This window comes from Phyllobates terribilis, unplaced genomic scaffold (assembly GCF_046119375.1).
Source record: "Phyllobates terribilis strain yellow unplaced genomic scaffold, ASM4611937v1 Scaffold_3__8_contigs__length_932513732, whole genome shotgun sequence".
Lineage (NCBI taxonomy): Eukaryota > Metazoa > Chordata > Amphibia > Anura > Dendrobatidae > Phyllobates > Phyllobates terribilis.
The window spans coordinates 125,718,111-125,734,161 of record NW_027362763.1 but is presented as its reverse complement, the minus strand read 5'-3'; the positions used below and the strand labels follow the sequence as shown (position 1 = coordinate 125,734,161).

At 46.8% G+C, this 16,051-nt stretch overlaps 1 protein-coding gene across 1 annotated transcript in view; it reads left to right on the top strand.

The window, feature by feature from the left end:
- The first annotated feature begins 11,551 nt into the window (after positions 1-11,551).
- The window catches only part of KCNS3 (potassium voltage-gated channel modifier subfamily S member 3), a 221,117-nt gene continuing 216,617 nt past the window's right edge, over positions 11,552-16,051 (top strand). Inside the window, exon 1 of the mRNA XM_073672965.1 lies at positions 11,552-11,693. The gene's annotated coding sequence lies outside the window, so the exon portion shown is untranslated. The remainder of the gene's footprint in view (positions 11,694-16,051) is intronic.

Below are 16,051 nucleotides of genomic sequence, written 5' to 3'. Positions count from 1 at the left end.
GGAGGCACAGTAGGAGTATTATTACTAAGTGGAGGCACAGTGGGACATTATTATTATGTGGAGACACAGTAGGAGCATTATTACTATGTGGAGACACAGTGGAACATTATTACTATGTGGAGGCACAGTAGGAGCATTATTACTATGTGGAGGCACAGTGGGACATTATTATTATGTGGAGGCACAGTAGGAGCATTATTACTATGTGGAGGCACAGTAGGAGCATTATTACTATGTGGAGACACAGTGGGACATTATTACTATGTGGAGACACAGTGGGACATTATTAGTATGTGGAGGCACAGTGCAACATTATTACTATGTGGAGGCACAGTGGGACATTATTACCATGTAGAGGCAAAGTGGGATATTATTACCATGTGGAGGCACAGTGGGACATTATTACTATGTGGAGGCACAGTAGGAGCATTATTTCTGTGTGGAGGCAAAGTGGGACATTATTACTATGTGGAGGCACAGTAGGAGTATTATTACTATGTGGAGACAGAGTAGGAGCATTATTACTATGTGGAGGCACAGTGGGACATTATTACTATGTGGAGGCACAGTGCAACATTATTGCTATGTGGAGGCACAGTAAGAACATTATTGCTATGTGGAGGCACAGTAGGAACATTATTGCTAAGTGGAAGCACAGTGGGACATTATTACTATGTGGAGGCACAGTGGGACATTATTACTATGTGGAGGCACAGCAGGAGTATTATTACTATGTGGAGGCACAGTGGGACATTATTATGCGGAGGCACAGTAGGAGCATTATTACTATGTGGAGACACAGTGGAACATTATTACTATGTGGAGGCACAGTAGGAGCATTATTACTATGTGGAGACACAGTGAGACATTATTACTATGTGGAGGCACAGTAGGAGCATTATTACTATGTGGAGACACAGTGGGACATTATTATTATGTGGAGGCACAGTAGGAGCATTATTACTATGTGGAGACACAGTGGGACATTATTATTATGTGGAGGCACAGTAGGAGCATTATTACTATGTGGAGACACAGTGGGACATTATTATTATGTGGAGGCACAGTAGGAGCATTATTACTATGTGGAGACACAGTGGGACATTATTATTATGTGGAGGCACAGTAGGAGCATTATTACTATGTGGAGACACAGTGAGACATTATTACTATGTGGAGGCACTGTAGGAGCATTATTAATATGTGGAGGCACAGTGAGACATTATTACTATGTGGAGGCACAGGGAGACATTATTACTATGTGGAGGCACTATAGGAGCATTATTAATATGTGGAGGCACAGTGAGACATTATTACTATGTGGAGACACAGTGGAACATTATTACTATGTGGAGGCACAGTGGGACATTATTACTATGTGGAGGCACAGGGAGACATTATTACTATGTGGAGACACAGTGGAACATTATTACTATGTGGAGACACAGTGGAACATTATTACTATGTGGAGGCACAGTGGAACATTATTACTATGTGGAGACACAGTGGGAGCATTATTACTATGTGGATGCACTGTAGGAGCATTATTGCTATGTGAAGGCACAATGGGACATTATTACTATGTGGAGGCACAGTGGGACATTATTACTATGTGGAGGCACAGGGAGACATTATCAGTATGTGGAGGCACAGTGGGAGCATTATTACTATGTGGATGCACTGTAGGAGCATTATTGCTATGTGAAGGCACAATGGGACATTATTACTATGTGGAGGCACAGTGGGACATTATTGCTATGTGGAGGCACAGTGGGACATTATTGCTATGTGGAGGCACAGTGCAACATTATTGCTATGTGGAGGCACAGTAGGAACATTATTGCTATGTGGAGGCACAGTAGGAACATTATTACTATGTGGAGGCACAGTGGGACATTATTACTATGTGGAGGCACAGTGGGACATTATTACTATGTGAGGGAACAGTGAGACATTATTACTATGTGGAGGCACAGTAGGAGTATTATTACTAAGTGGAGGCACAGTGGGACATTATTATTATGTGGAGACACAGTAGGAGCATTATTACTATGTGGAGACACAGTGGAACATTATTACTATGTGGAGGCACAGTAGGAGCATTATTACTATGTGGAGGCACAGTGGGACATTATTATTATGTGGAGGCACAGTAGGAGCATTATTACTATGTGGAGACACAGTGGGACATTATTACTATGTGGAGACACAGTGGGACATTATTAGTATGTGGAGGCACAGTGGGGCATTATTACTATGTGGAGGCACTGTAGGAGCATTATTACTATGTGGAGGCACAGTGAGTCATTATTACTATGTGGAGGCACTGTAGGAGCATTATTACTATGTGGAGGCACAGTGGGACATTATTATTATGTGGAGGCACAGTAGGAGCATTATTACTATGTGGAGGCACAGTGAGACATTATTACTATGTGGAGGCACTGTAGGAGCATTATTAATATGTGGAGGCACAGTGAGATATTATTACTATGTGGAGGCACAGTAGGAGCATTATTACTATGTGGAGGCACAGTGGGACATTATTATTATGTGGAGGCACAGTAGGAGCATTATTACTATGTGGAGGCACAGTGAGACATTATTACTATGTGGAGGCACTGTAGGAGCATTATTAATATGTGGAGGCACAGTGAGATATTATTACTATGTGGAGGCACAGTAGGAGCATTATTACTATGTGGAGGCACAGTGGGACATTATTACTATGTGGAGGCACAGTAGGAGCATTATTACTATGTGGAGGCACAGTGAGACATTATTACTATGTGGAGGCACAGGGAGACATTATTACTATGTGGAGGCACTGTAGGAGCATTATTAATATGTGAAGGCACAGTGAGACATTATTACTATGTGGAGGCACAGTGGGACATTATTACTATGTGGAGGCACAGTGCAACATTATTGCTATGTGGAGGCACAGTAGGTACATTATTGCTATGTGGAGGCACAGTAGGAACATTATTACTATGTGGAGGCACAGTGGGACATTATTACTATGTGGAGGCACAGTGCAACATTATTACTATGTGAGGGAACAGTGAGACATTATTACTATGTGGAGGCACAGTAGGAGCATTATTACTATGTGGAGGCACAGTGGGACATTATTATTATGTGGAGGCATAGTAGGAGCATTATTACTATGTGGAGACACAGTCGAACATTATTACTATGTGGAGGCACAGTAGGAGCATTATTACTATGTGGAGACACAGTGGGACATTATTACTATGTGGAGGCACAGTAGGAGTATTATTACTATGTGGAGGCACAGTGGGACATTATTATTATGTGGAGGCACAGTAGGAGCATCATTACTATGTGGAGACACAGTGGGACATTATTATTATGTGGAGGCAGAGTGGGACATTATTATTATGTGGAGGCACAGTAGGAGCATTATTACTATGTGGAGACACAGTGGGACATTATTAGTATGTGGAGGCACAGTGGGGCATTATTACTATGTGGAGGCACAGTGGGACATTATTATTATGTGGAGGCACAGTAGGAGCATTATTACTGTGTGGAGGCACAGTGAGACATTATTACTATGTGGAGGCACTGTAGGAGCATTATTAATATGTGGAGGCACAGTGAGACATTATTACTATGTGGAGGCACAGTAGGAGCATTATTACTATGTGGAGGCACAGTGGGACATTATTACTATGTGGAGGCACTGTAGGAGCATTATTACTATGTGGAGGCACAGTGAGACATTATTACTATGTGGAGGCACAGGGAGACATTATTACTATGTGGAGGCACTGTAGGAGCATTATTAATATGTGGAGGCACAGTGAGACATTATTACTATGTGGAGACACAGTGGAACATTATTACTATGTGGAGGCACAGTGGGACATTATTATTATGTGGAGGCACAGTAGGAGCATCATTACTATGTGGAGACACAGTGGGACATTATTATTATGTGGAGGCAGAGTGGGACATTATTATTATGTGGAGGCACAGTAGGAGCATTATTACTATGTGGAGACACAGTGGGACATTATTAGTATGTGGAGGCACAGTGGGGCATTATTACTATGTGGAGGCACAGTGGGACATTATTATTATGTGGAGGCACAGTAGGAGCATTATTACTGTGTGGAGGCACAGTGAGACATTATTACTATGTGGAGGCACTGTAGGAGCATTATTAATATGTGGAGGCACAGTGAGACATTATTACTATGTGGAGGCACAGTAGGAGCATTATTACTATGTGGAGGCACAGTGGGACATTATTACTATGTGGAGGCACTGTAGGAGCATTATTACTATGTGGAGGCACAGTGAGACATTATTACTATGTGGAGGCACAGGGAGACATTATTACTATGTGGAGGCACTGTAGGAGCATTATTAATATGTGGAGGCACAGTGAGACATTATTACTATGTGGAGACACAGTGGAACATTGTTACTATGTGGAGGCACAGTGGGACATTATTACTATGTGGAGGCACAGTAGGAGCATTATTACTATGTTGAGGCACAGTGGGACATTATTACTATGTGGAGGCACAGTAGGAGCATTATTACTATGTGGAGGCACAGTGGGACATTATTACCCTGTGGAGGCAAAGTGGGACAATATTACTATGTGGAGTCACAGTGGGACATTATTAGTATGTGGAGGCACAGTGGGACATTATTATTATGTGGATGCACTGTAGGAGCATTATTTCTATGTGAAGGCACAGTGGGACATTATTACTATGTGGAGGCACAGTAGGAGCATTATTACTATGTGGAGGCACAGTGCAACATTATTACTATGTGGAGGCACAGTGGGACATTATTACCATGTGGAGGCAAAGTGGGACAATATTACTATGTGGAGTCACAGTGGGACATTATTACTATGTGGAGGCACAGTGCAACATTATTGCTATGTGGAGGCACAGTAGGAACATTATTACTATGTGGAGGCACAGTAGGAACATTATTACTATATGAAGGCTCAGTGGGACATTATTACTATGTGGAGGCACAGAGAAGGCAATATTACAATGTGGAGGCACAGTTGGATATTATTGGGTGGTCAGCTCCGCAAATGAGTACTTCCGCCTCCTCCACCACCGATAGCAGCTGATCGGCAGCGGTGCCAGGTGTCGGACCCCGGCCAATCAGACATTGATGACCTATTCTAAGGATAGCGCATCAATAAAAAACTAGTGAACTACCTCTTTAACTGTATTTTACTGTATGTGATAGTGACGCGCCCCTGGGCCTGTGTCGCGCTGCGTTGCGCACGCGGGAGCTTACCCGGAGCCGGATCTCTTGAGGGTTGTAGTCTCGTGGCGGTGATCCGGTCCGTGCCCAGGGAGTCAGACTAAGTGGCGCTGTATCAGCGGTAGATGTTGGACGACTACGCCACCCGTTGAATGCAGCTATGGAGCTGCCGCTGCAGGGCAGACCGCTGAGGCCGGTGGAAGGATGGTGCAGCGTGGATGGTATAACCCCCAACGGGAGGGGTATGGCCTCAGGGCAGCCGACGTGGATGATGGGGGTAGCAGGAACCACTCAGAGACGATGCGGTGTAGTTCAGGGTCTTTACTGGTGACAAAGATAGACCCTCCCGGAGTACTTGCTAGCAATCGGGGCCTGGTCAGTCCTTGAGCAGATGGGATCTCCCCTGGCCAGGCGGAGTTGTAGGCCTTCCCAACTAACTGTACTCTTCTGGCTACCTTGCTAGAGGCGGGTAAAAGTAGCCCACGTCCCTGAGTGTACCGTGTGGTGCTCACCCGTATGGCCGGTGACTCGGGGCCTTCTAATGGCTTCCGCTCCACGATGGTGGTGCTGGTCCCACGCGTGTGACTGTGCCTTCGGGTTTCTGGGCCAGAGGACCTGCAATCCCCTGCCGGTCGGTTTCTGCTGCTGGGTAGAGATTAGTCCCCACAGCCTCGGACTCCGGGTCCGGTAAGAAATCTTCTCAGTCAGGGCGAGCTCTGCAGCTGCCAGCCCCTGACTCCTTGTAACACTGCTCCCACAGAGCTCCTGATGTTCTGTTCCTATATTTGCTTCTTTTCTCTGTCTCTACTTCTTCTCTACTCACTAACCCTGCTTCAGCCCTAGGTTTATATAGGGGAAGTTCTTCCCCTCCCAGGACTGGGCAGGAGGTGTGGCATGCATAGGATTCCTGACCAAGAGACCTCCCACCTGCTCTCAGACGTAATATCTCTATCACTGTGGCAACCAGACCCCTGGGGTGTCACATTCCCCCCTAGTGAAATTTAGTACTCCGGGACTAAACATATTTTTTTTAGAAAGACATAACAGGGTATAACAATAATAATACAATAAGAAAAACACATAAAGGTGGTCACGGCATGTCCGCAACCGGGTGCAGTCTTTGAAGGAAACAAAGGTGTCCATTTCACCAAAACAGGGAGACGTAACCAGGTAGGGGTCTGTCCTGCCCCGAGTCCTTAACAGTCTTTTAGTCCATCCTGGGTTACGCTCCACTAACTGTACAAAGGATTCCCGGTAAATCCACCAAGGACTCCTATAAATTACTAGAAACACATAATTATTTACAGGATATGGCCGCTCTCAGTCCTCGGCCAGTGGGGATAAGGATTGGCTGCTCACAGTCTTCAGCCTGGTAAGGGATAGGGGATGGCTGCTCACAGTCCTCAGCCTGGTAAGGGATAGGGACACACGGGGAACAATTCACTAATCCCAACGGGGACCATATTTTAATTAGCAGCAGTCCTTGTACCCTAACGGGTAACTATGTACAGCTCTTTATTCACGCTACTTCCCTTCAGTAGCTATGTCCTCTTTGTGCTCTCTCCTGAGGGTAGTCCTCAGACCCGTCCGGGTCCTCTTGGCTTTCCTCGTATTGGTAGTACTGCAGCTCCTCCTCGGTTAGCTGGGTTAGTATCTCTGCGACAGTCCTCCTCCCAGGTGGCCAGGACTTTACCTCCCTTTTGGGCTGCCCCAGTTAATTGGGCCACCAGGATGCTCACTTTTTGCTCTTCTGTGAGGGGGTACACCTGGAAGAGGCTATCCAGCTTTTCTCTAAAGTCATGCAGGGTATGTGACTCCCCTGAGTACTGGGGTAGCCAGGCTGCTCCCGGGATATAGGGCATGGTGAAAGGCATGACTGCAGCAGCGCTGGCGCTGGCGGGGGTTGAGGCAGTGAAGCTCTCCTCCGTATCCGACATCCTTCTCCCCCCTAGTGGACCGTGGCCTACCTTGCGATGATCCTCTTCCGTAGGCCGCGGCTCCGCAGTGGATCGTCAGGGTTGAGGACCTTCCGTCGCGCTCCTGTGACATCGGCGTCTGCTGGGCTCCTTCCAGGACCTTACGCAACGTCCGGACGTGAGGCGGGGCTTCAGTTCTCGCGCGCTTTCGGAGTCCACGCCCCTCTTCTTCCCGCGCGGCGTCCTCAAGATGGCGTCCAATGGCGGGAAAACTCCACGTATGGCGGGAAGAAGGCTGAAGATGGCGCCGGATGGCGGGAAAACTCCACCGATGGCGGGAAGGAAGCAGGAGATGGCGCCGGATGGCGGGAATCTTCACCACAGGTAAGTTTGAACAGTCTTTTTCAGGCACGCAGTACCCGGTGGTTGCGGGCACGAGATCCTGCCGACTACGCCAAAAGTTGACGCGCCCCTGGGCCTGTGTCGCGCTGCGTTGCGCACGCGGGAGCTTGCCCGGAGCCGGATCTCTTGAGGGTTGTAGTCTCGTGGCGGTGATCCGGTCCGTGCCCAGGGAGTCAGACTAAGTGGCGCTGTATCAGCGGTAGATGTTGGACGACTACGCCACCCGTTGAATGCAGCTATGGAGCTGCCGCTGCAGGGCAGACTGCTGAGGCCGGTGGAAGGATGGTGCAGCGTGGATGGTATAACCCCCAACGGGAGGGGTATGGCCTCAGGGCAGCCGACGTGGATGATGGGGGTAGCAGGAACCACTCAGAGACGATGCGGTGTAGTTCAGGGTCTTTACTGGTGACAAAGATAGACCCTCCCGGAGTACTTGCTAGCAATCGGGGCCTGGTCAGTCCTTGAGCAGATGGGATCTCCCCTGGCCAGGCGGAGTTGTAGGCCTTCCCAACTAACTGTACTCTTCTGGCTACCTTGCTAGAGGCGGGTAAAAGTAGCCCACGTCCCTGAGTGTACCGTGTGGTGCTCACCCGTATGGCCGGTGACTCGGGGCCTTCTAATGGCTTCCGCTCCACGATGGCGGTGCTGGTCCCACGCGTGTGACCGTGCCTTCGGGTTTCTGGGCCAGAGGACCTGCAATCCCCTGCCGGTCGGTTTCTGCTGCTGGGTAGAGATTAGTCCCCACAGCCTCGGACTCCGGGTCCGGTAAGAAATCTTCTCAGTCAGGGCGAGCTCTGCAGCTGCCAGCCCCTGACTCCTTGTAACACTGCTCCCACAGAGCTCCTGATGTTCTGTTCCTATATTTGCTTCTTTTCTCTGTCTCTACTTCTTCTCTACTCACTAACCCTGCTTCAGCCCTAGGTTTATATAGGGGAAGTTCTTCCCCTCCCAGGACTGGGCAGGAGGTGTGGCATGCATAGGATTCCTGACCAAGAGACCTCCCACCTGCTCTCAGACGTAATATCTCTATCACTGTGGCAACCAGACCCCTGGGGTGTCACAATAGTGCACCATTGTAATGTCACTGTGTGGTGGTAAAATTAGTCTTAGTATAGTGGTTTCGGCTAATGATCAGTATGGCGGTATTGTTCCGTCACTAATATATACGCTGGTAATATTTGTGTATTGTCTGGTGGTGTCATTTGTTTCATATTGCAGTATTCATGGTAATATTCGTCTTGGTTAATCATCAGTAGTATTTGCTCACTATATGGCGGTAATATGTAGTCCTGGTGTGATAATTATACTTGTATAGTGGTAATAATTGCTGTCTCTATGACTTTAACCCCTTCCTAATGTATGATGTACATGTACATTACACACCAGGTCCTATCTATTTATGTCTTCTGTTTGCTGAAGTCCCCCATGGCTGCCATCTTAGTACTCCTATGAAACCTATCCTGTAACTGGGATTCATAGAACAAGGTAATTTTGAGTACATTCTGCAATACTGAAGAGTTGCAGTATATAGAAGATGCTGTCAAATGACTGCAAGTTCAAGTCCCCTAGGGGAACTAAGAAATAATAAAAAAAAAAGTTCTTAAAGATAGGAAGGCAATTAAAACAAAAATGAAAAGCATCATTGGCATATCTATATCATACCATTATTGTTCATGTTTATGTTTTTTTTACTTTACCAACGTTAATAATGACATATGATATAATTCTATATTGTTAATTAAACTCAAGTAAATACATTTTTTTCTATTTCAAAATGTGCATGTAATCTAAACTTGAAATGATATATAATTATTCAATTGCTATGCTCTATTGATTATTTATAATTCTTCAATAAAGCTTTGATTTACGAAAAAAACAAATATGAAAAGCAATACAAAATGTACCCTGAAATGGTAAAAAAAAAACCAATCAGTTTATCATGCAAAAACAAGCCCTCATCCAGCTACATTGACAGAGAAATGAAGAAAGTTATGAGTCTGAGAGAATGAAGATGAAAAAAAAAAATATGCAGTACAGACCAAAAGTTTGGACACACCTTCTCATTTAAAGATTTTTCTGCATTTTCATGACTATGAAAATTGTACATTCACACTGAAGGCATCAAAACTATGAATTAACACATGTGGAATTATATACTTAACAAAAAAGTGTGAAACAACTGAAAATATGTCTTAGATTCTAGGTTCTTCAAAGTAGCCACCTTTTGCTTTGATGACTGCTTTGCACACTCTTGGCATTCTCTTGATGAGCTTCAAGAGGTAGTCACCGGAAATAGTCTTCCAACAATCTTGAAGGAGTTCACAGAGATGCTTAGCACTTGTTGGCCCTTTTGCCTTCACTCTGCGGTCCAGCTCACCCCAAACCATCTCGATTGGGTTCAGGTCTGGTGGGGTGCTACGCCAGATGACCTGGCCTCCACAGTCATCACTCTCCTTCTTGGTCAAATAGCCATTACACAGCCTGGAGGTGTGTTTGGGGTTATTGTCCTGTTGAAAAATAAATGATGGTCCAACTAAACACAAACCGGATGGAATAGCATGCCGCTGCTAGATGCTGTGGTAGCCATGCTGGTTCAGTATGCCTTCAATTTTGAATAAATCCCCAACAGTGTCACCAGCAAAGCACCCCCACACCATCACACCTGCTCCTCCATGCTTCACGGTGGGAACCAGGCATGTAGAGTCCATCCGTTCACCTTTTCTGCGTCACACAATGACACAGTGGTTGGAACCAAAGATCTCAAATTTGGACTCATCAGACCAAAGCAGAGATTTCCACTGGTCTAATGTCCATTCCTTGTGTTCTTTAGCCCAAACAAGTCTCTTCTGCTTGTTGCCTGTCCTTAGCAGTGGTTTCCTAGCAGCTATTTTACCATGAAGGCCTGCTGCACAAAGTCTCCTCTTAACAGTTGTTGTAGAGATGTGTCTGCTGCTAGAACTCTGTGTGGCATTGACCTGGTCTCTAATCTGAGCTGCTGTTAACCTGCGATTTCTGAGGCTGGTGACTCGGATAAACTTATCCTCAGAAGCAGAGGTAACTCTTGGTCTTCCTTTCCTGGGGTGGTCCTCATGTGAGCCAGTTTCTTTGTAGCGCTTGATGGTTTTTGCAACTGCACTTGGGGACACTTTCAAAGTTTGCCCAATTTTTTGGACTGACTGACCTTCATTTCTTAAAGTAATGATGGCCACTCTTTTTTCTTTACTTAGCTACTTTTTTCTTGCCATAATACAAATTCTAACAGTCTATTCAGTAGGACTATCAGCTGTGTATCCACCTGACTTCTGCACAACACAACTGATGGTCCCAACCCCATTTATAAGGCAAGAAATCCCACTTATTAAAACTGACAGGGCACACCTGTGAAGTGAAGACCATTTCCGGTGACTACCTCTTGAAGCTCATCAAGAGAATGCCAAGAGTGTGCAAAGCAGTCATCATAGCAAAAGGTGGCTACGTTGAAGAACCTAGAATATAAGACATATTTTCAGTTGTTTCACACTTTTTTGTTAAGTATATAATTCCACATGTGTTACTTCATAGTTTTGATGCCTTCAGTGTGAATGTACAATTTTCATAGTCAAGGAAATACAGAAAAATCTTTAAATGAGGTGTGTCCAAACTTTTGGTCTGTACTGTATATTTTTACAAATTTCTGATTTTTTCCATCACTTGTATATATGCAGCTGACCTGAATTTGTCAATGGAGCAAAGATAATTTTTGCATAAACAGCTATGTGCTGTCTGTGGTTTTCCATAGGACTACATGTAATATTTGTGCCTGCCCTCTATTCAGTAAGTTCTTACCATAAGAGAGATAACACAGTCAGCTCCGCTATATACAGGCAGAGTGCACACATCCCATCTGGAGGGAGTCCCCGGTTGGCATATGGTCCTGATACTGCTGTACTGTGTATTCCCCAGCCAGGAGGGGAGGGGAGATCAGGAGGTCCAATGATGGTTCTGCCTCTGCTGCCAGCATCCCCTCCCCATGCAGCCTGTGTGTGCTCGGGAGGGACCAGCTGCAGCAGCTCAGCCCGGGACCGGAGCACTGAGACAGGACGGAGCACACAGCTCTGCCTCCAGGTATGTGCCCCCTGCATGTCACCCCCGGCGCTCTGCCCAACCAGGACTGGTAACTTTTCACCAGATGAGCAAAGTGCACAGACAGCTGCAAACTCCTGTGTGTATTGTACCAGCAGCAGAGCAGTCACCTGTGTGTATTGTACCAGCAGAGCAGTCACCTGTGTATTGTACCAGCAGAACAGTCACCTGTGTATATTGTACCAGCAGAACAGTCACCTGTGTGTATTGTACCAGCAGAGCAGTCACCTGTGTGTATTGTACCAGCAGCACAGTCACCTGTGTGTATTGTACCAGCAGAACAGTCACCTGTGTATATTGTACCAGCAGAACAGTCACCTGTGTGTATTGTACCAGCAGCAGAGCAGTCACCTGTGTGTATTGTACCAGCAGCACAGTCACCTGTGTGTATTGTACCAGCAGAACAGTCACCTGTGTGTATTGTACCAGCAGAACAGTCACCTGTGTGTATTGTACCAGCAGCAGAAGTCACCTGTGTGTATTGTACCAGCAGAACAGTCACCTGTGTGTATTGTACCAGCAGAACAGTCACCTGTGTGTATTGTACCAGCAGAGCAGTCACCTGTGTGTATTGTACCAGCAGCGCAGTCACCTGTGTGTATTGTACCAGCAGTGCAGTCACCTGTGTGTATTGTACCAGCAGCAGAAGTCACCTGTGTGTATTGTACCAGCAGAGCAGTCACCTGTGTGTATTGTACCAGCAGCAGAGCAGTCACCTGTGTGTATTGTACCAGCAGCAGAGCAGTCACCTGTGTGTATTGTACCAGCAGCAGAGCAGTCACCTGTGTGTATTGTACCAGCAGCACAGTCACCTGTGTGTATTGTACCAGCAGAACAGTCACCTGTGTGTACTGTACCAGCAGAGCAGTCACCTGTGTGTATTGTACCAGCAGAGCAGTCACCTGTGTGTATTGTACCAGCAGAGCAGTCACCTGTGTGTATTGTGCCAGCAGAGCAGTCACCTCTGTGTATTGTACCAGCAGAACAGTCACCTGTGTGTATTGTACCAGCAGAACAGTCACCTGTGTGTATTGTACCAGCAGCAGTGCAGTCACCTGTGTGTATTGTACCAGCAGAGCAGTCACCTGTGTGTATTGTACCAGCAGAGCAGTCACCTGTGTGTATTGTTCCAGAAGAGCAGTCACCTGTGTGTATTGTACCAGAAGAGCAGTCACCTGTGTGTATTGTACCAGCAGAGCAGTCACCTCTGTGTATTGTACCAGCAGAGCAGTCACCTCTGTGTATTATACCAGCATTGCAGTCACCTCTGTGTATTATACCAGCATTGCAGTCACCTGTGTGTATTGTACCAGCAGCAGAAGTCACCTGTGTGTATTGTACCAGCAGCAGTGCAGTCACCTGTGTGTATTGTACCAGCAGCAGTGCAGTCACCTGTGTGTATTGTACCAGCAGTGCAGTCACCTGTTTGTATTGTACCAGAAGAGCAGTCACCTGTGTGTATTGTACCAGCAGGGCAGTCACCTGTGTGTATAGTACCAGCAGCAGTGCAGTCACCTGTGTGTATTGTACCAGCAGAGCAATCATCTGTGTGTATTATACCAGCAGAACAGTCACCTGTGTGTATTGTACCAGCAGCAGTGCAGTCACCTGTGTATTGTACCAGAAGAGCAGTCACCTGTGTGTAATGTACCAGCAGAATGGTCACCTGTGTGTATTGTACCAGCAGAGCAGTCACCTGTGTGTATTGTACCAGCAGAGCAGTCACCTGGGTGTATTGTACCAGCAGAGCAGTCACCTGTGTGTATTGTACCAGCAGAGCAGTCACCTGTGTGTATTGTACCAGCAGTGCAGTCACCTGTGTGTATTGTCCCAGCAGAGCAGTCACCTGTGTGTATTGTACCAGCAGGAGAAGTCACCTGTGTGAATTGTACCAACAGAATAGTCACCTTTGTGTATTGTACCAGCAGTGCAGTCACCTGTGTGTATTGTACCAGCAGAGCAGTCACCTGTGTGTATTGTACCAGCAGAGCAGTCACCTGTGTGTATTGTACCAGCAGAACAGTCACCTGTGTGTATTGTACCAGCAGCAGTGCAGTCACCTGTGTGTATTGTACCAGAAGAGCAGTCACCTGTGTGTATTGTACCAGCAGAATAGTCACCTGTGTGTATTGTACCAGCAGAGCAGTCACCTGTGTGTAATGTACCAGCAGAGCAGTCACCTGTGTGTATTGTACCAGCAGAGCAGTCACCTGTGTGTATTGTACCAGAAGAGCAGTCACCTGTGTGTATTGTACCAGCAGAACAGTCACATGTGTGTATTGTACCTGCAGAACAGTCACCTGTGTGTATTGTACCAGCAGAGCAGTCACCTGTGTGTATTGTACCAGCAGAACAGTCACCTGTGTGTATTGTACCAGCAGCAGAGCAGTCAACTGTGTGTATTGTACCAGCAGCAGAACAGTCACCTGTGTGTATTGTACCAGCAGCAGAGCAGTCACCTGTGTGTATTGTACCAGCAGCACTGTCAACTGTGTGTATTGTACCAGCAGAACAGTCACCTGTGTGTATTGTACCAACAGCAGTGCAGTCACCTGTGTGTATTGTACCAGCAGAACAGTCACCTGTGTATATTGTACCAGCAGAGCAGTCACCTGTGTGTATTGTACCAGCAGAGCAGACACCTGTGTGCATTATACCAGCAGTGCAGTCACCTGTGTGTATTGTACCAGCAGCAGAAGTCACCTGTGTGTATTGTACCAGCAGAGCAGTCACCTGTGTGCATTGCACCAGCAGAGCAGTCACCTGTGTGTATTGTACCAGCAGTGCAGTCACCTGTGTGTATTGTACCAGCAGTGCAGTCACCTGTGTGTATTGTACCAGCAGCAGAGCAGTCACCTGTGTGTATTGTACCAGCAGAGCATTCACCTGTGTGTATTGTACCAGCAGCAGAGCAGTCACCTGTGTGTATTGTACCAGCAGAGCAGTCACCTCTGTGTATTGTACCAGCAGAACAGTCACCTGTGTGTATTGTACCAGCAGCAGTGCAGTCACCTGTGTGTATTGTACCAGCAGAGCAGTCACCTGTGTATATTGTACCAGCAGTGCAGTCACCTGTGTGTATTGTACCAGCAGCAGTGCAGTCACCTGTGTGTATTGTACCAGCAGAGCAGTCACCTGTGTATATTGTACCAGCAGTGCAGTCACCTCTGTGTATTGTACCAGCAGAGCAGTCACCTGTGTGTATTGTACCAGCAGTGCAGTCACCTGTGTGTATTGTACCAGCAGAGCAGACACCTGTGTGTATTGTACCAGCAGAGCAGTCACCTGTGTGTATTGTACCAGCAGCAGAAGTCACCTGTGTGTATTGTACCAGCAGAGCAGTCACCTGTTTGTATTGTACCAGCAGTGCAGTCACCTGTGTGTATTGTACCAGCAGCAGAAGTCACCTGTGTGTATTGTACCAGCAGAGCAGTCACCTGTTTGTATTGTACCAGCAATGCAGTCACCTGTGTGTATTGTACCAGCAGTGCAGTCACCTGTGTGTATTGTACCAGCAGAGCAGTCACCTGTGTGTATTGTACCAGCAGCAGAAGTCACCTGTGTGTATTGTACCAGCAGAATGATCACCTGTGTGTATTGTACCAGCAGAGCAGTCACCTGTGTGTATTGTACCAGCAGAGCAGTCACCTGTGTGTATTGTACCAGCAGAACAGTCACCTGTGTGTATTGTACCAGCAGCAGTGCAGTCACCTGTGTGTATTGTACCAGAAGAGCAGTCACCTGTGTGTAATGTACCAGCAGAATGGTCACCTGTGTGTATTGTACCAGCAGAGCAGTCACCTGTGTGTATTGTACCAGCAGAGCAGTCACCTGGCTGTATTGTACCAGCAGAGCAGTCACCTGTGTGTATTGTACCAGCAGAGCAGTCACCTGTGTGTATTGTACCAGCAGTGCAGTCACCTGTGTGTATTGTCCCAGCAGAGCAGTCACCTGTGTGTATTGTACCAGCAGCAGAAGTCACCTGTGTGTATTGTTCCAGAAGAGCAGTCACCTGTGTGTATTGTACCAGAAGAGCAGTCACCTGTGTGTATTGTACCAGCAGAGCAGTCACCTCTGTGTATTGTACCAGCAGAGCAGTCACCTCTGTGTATTATACCAGCATTGCAGTCACCTGTGTGTATTGTACCAGCAGCAGAAGTCACCTGTGTGTATTGTACCAGCAGCAGTGCAGTCTCCTGTGTGTATTGTACCAGCAGCAGTGCAGTCACCTGTGTGTATTGTACCAGCAGTGCAGTCACCTGTGTGTATTGTACCAGAAGAGCAGTCACCTATGTGTATTGTACCAGCAGGGCAGTCACCTGTGTGTATTGTACCAGCAG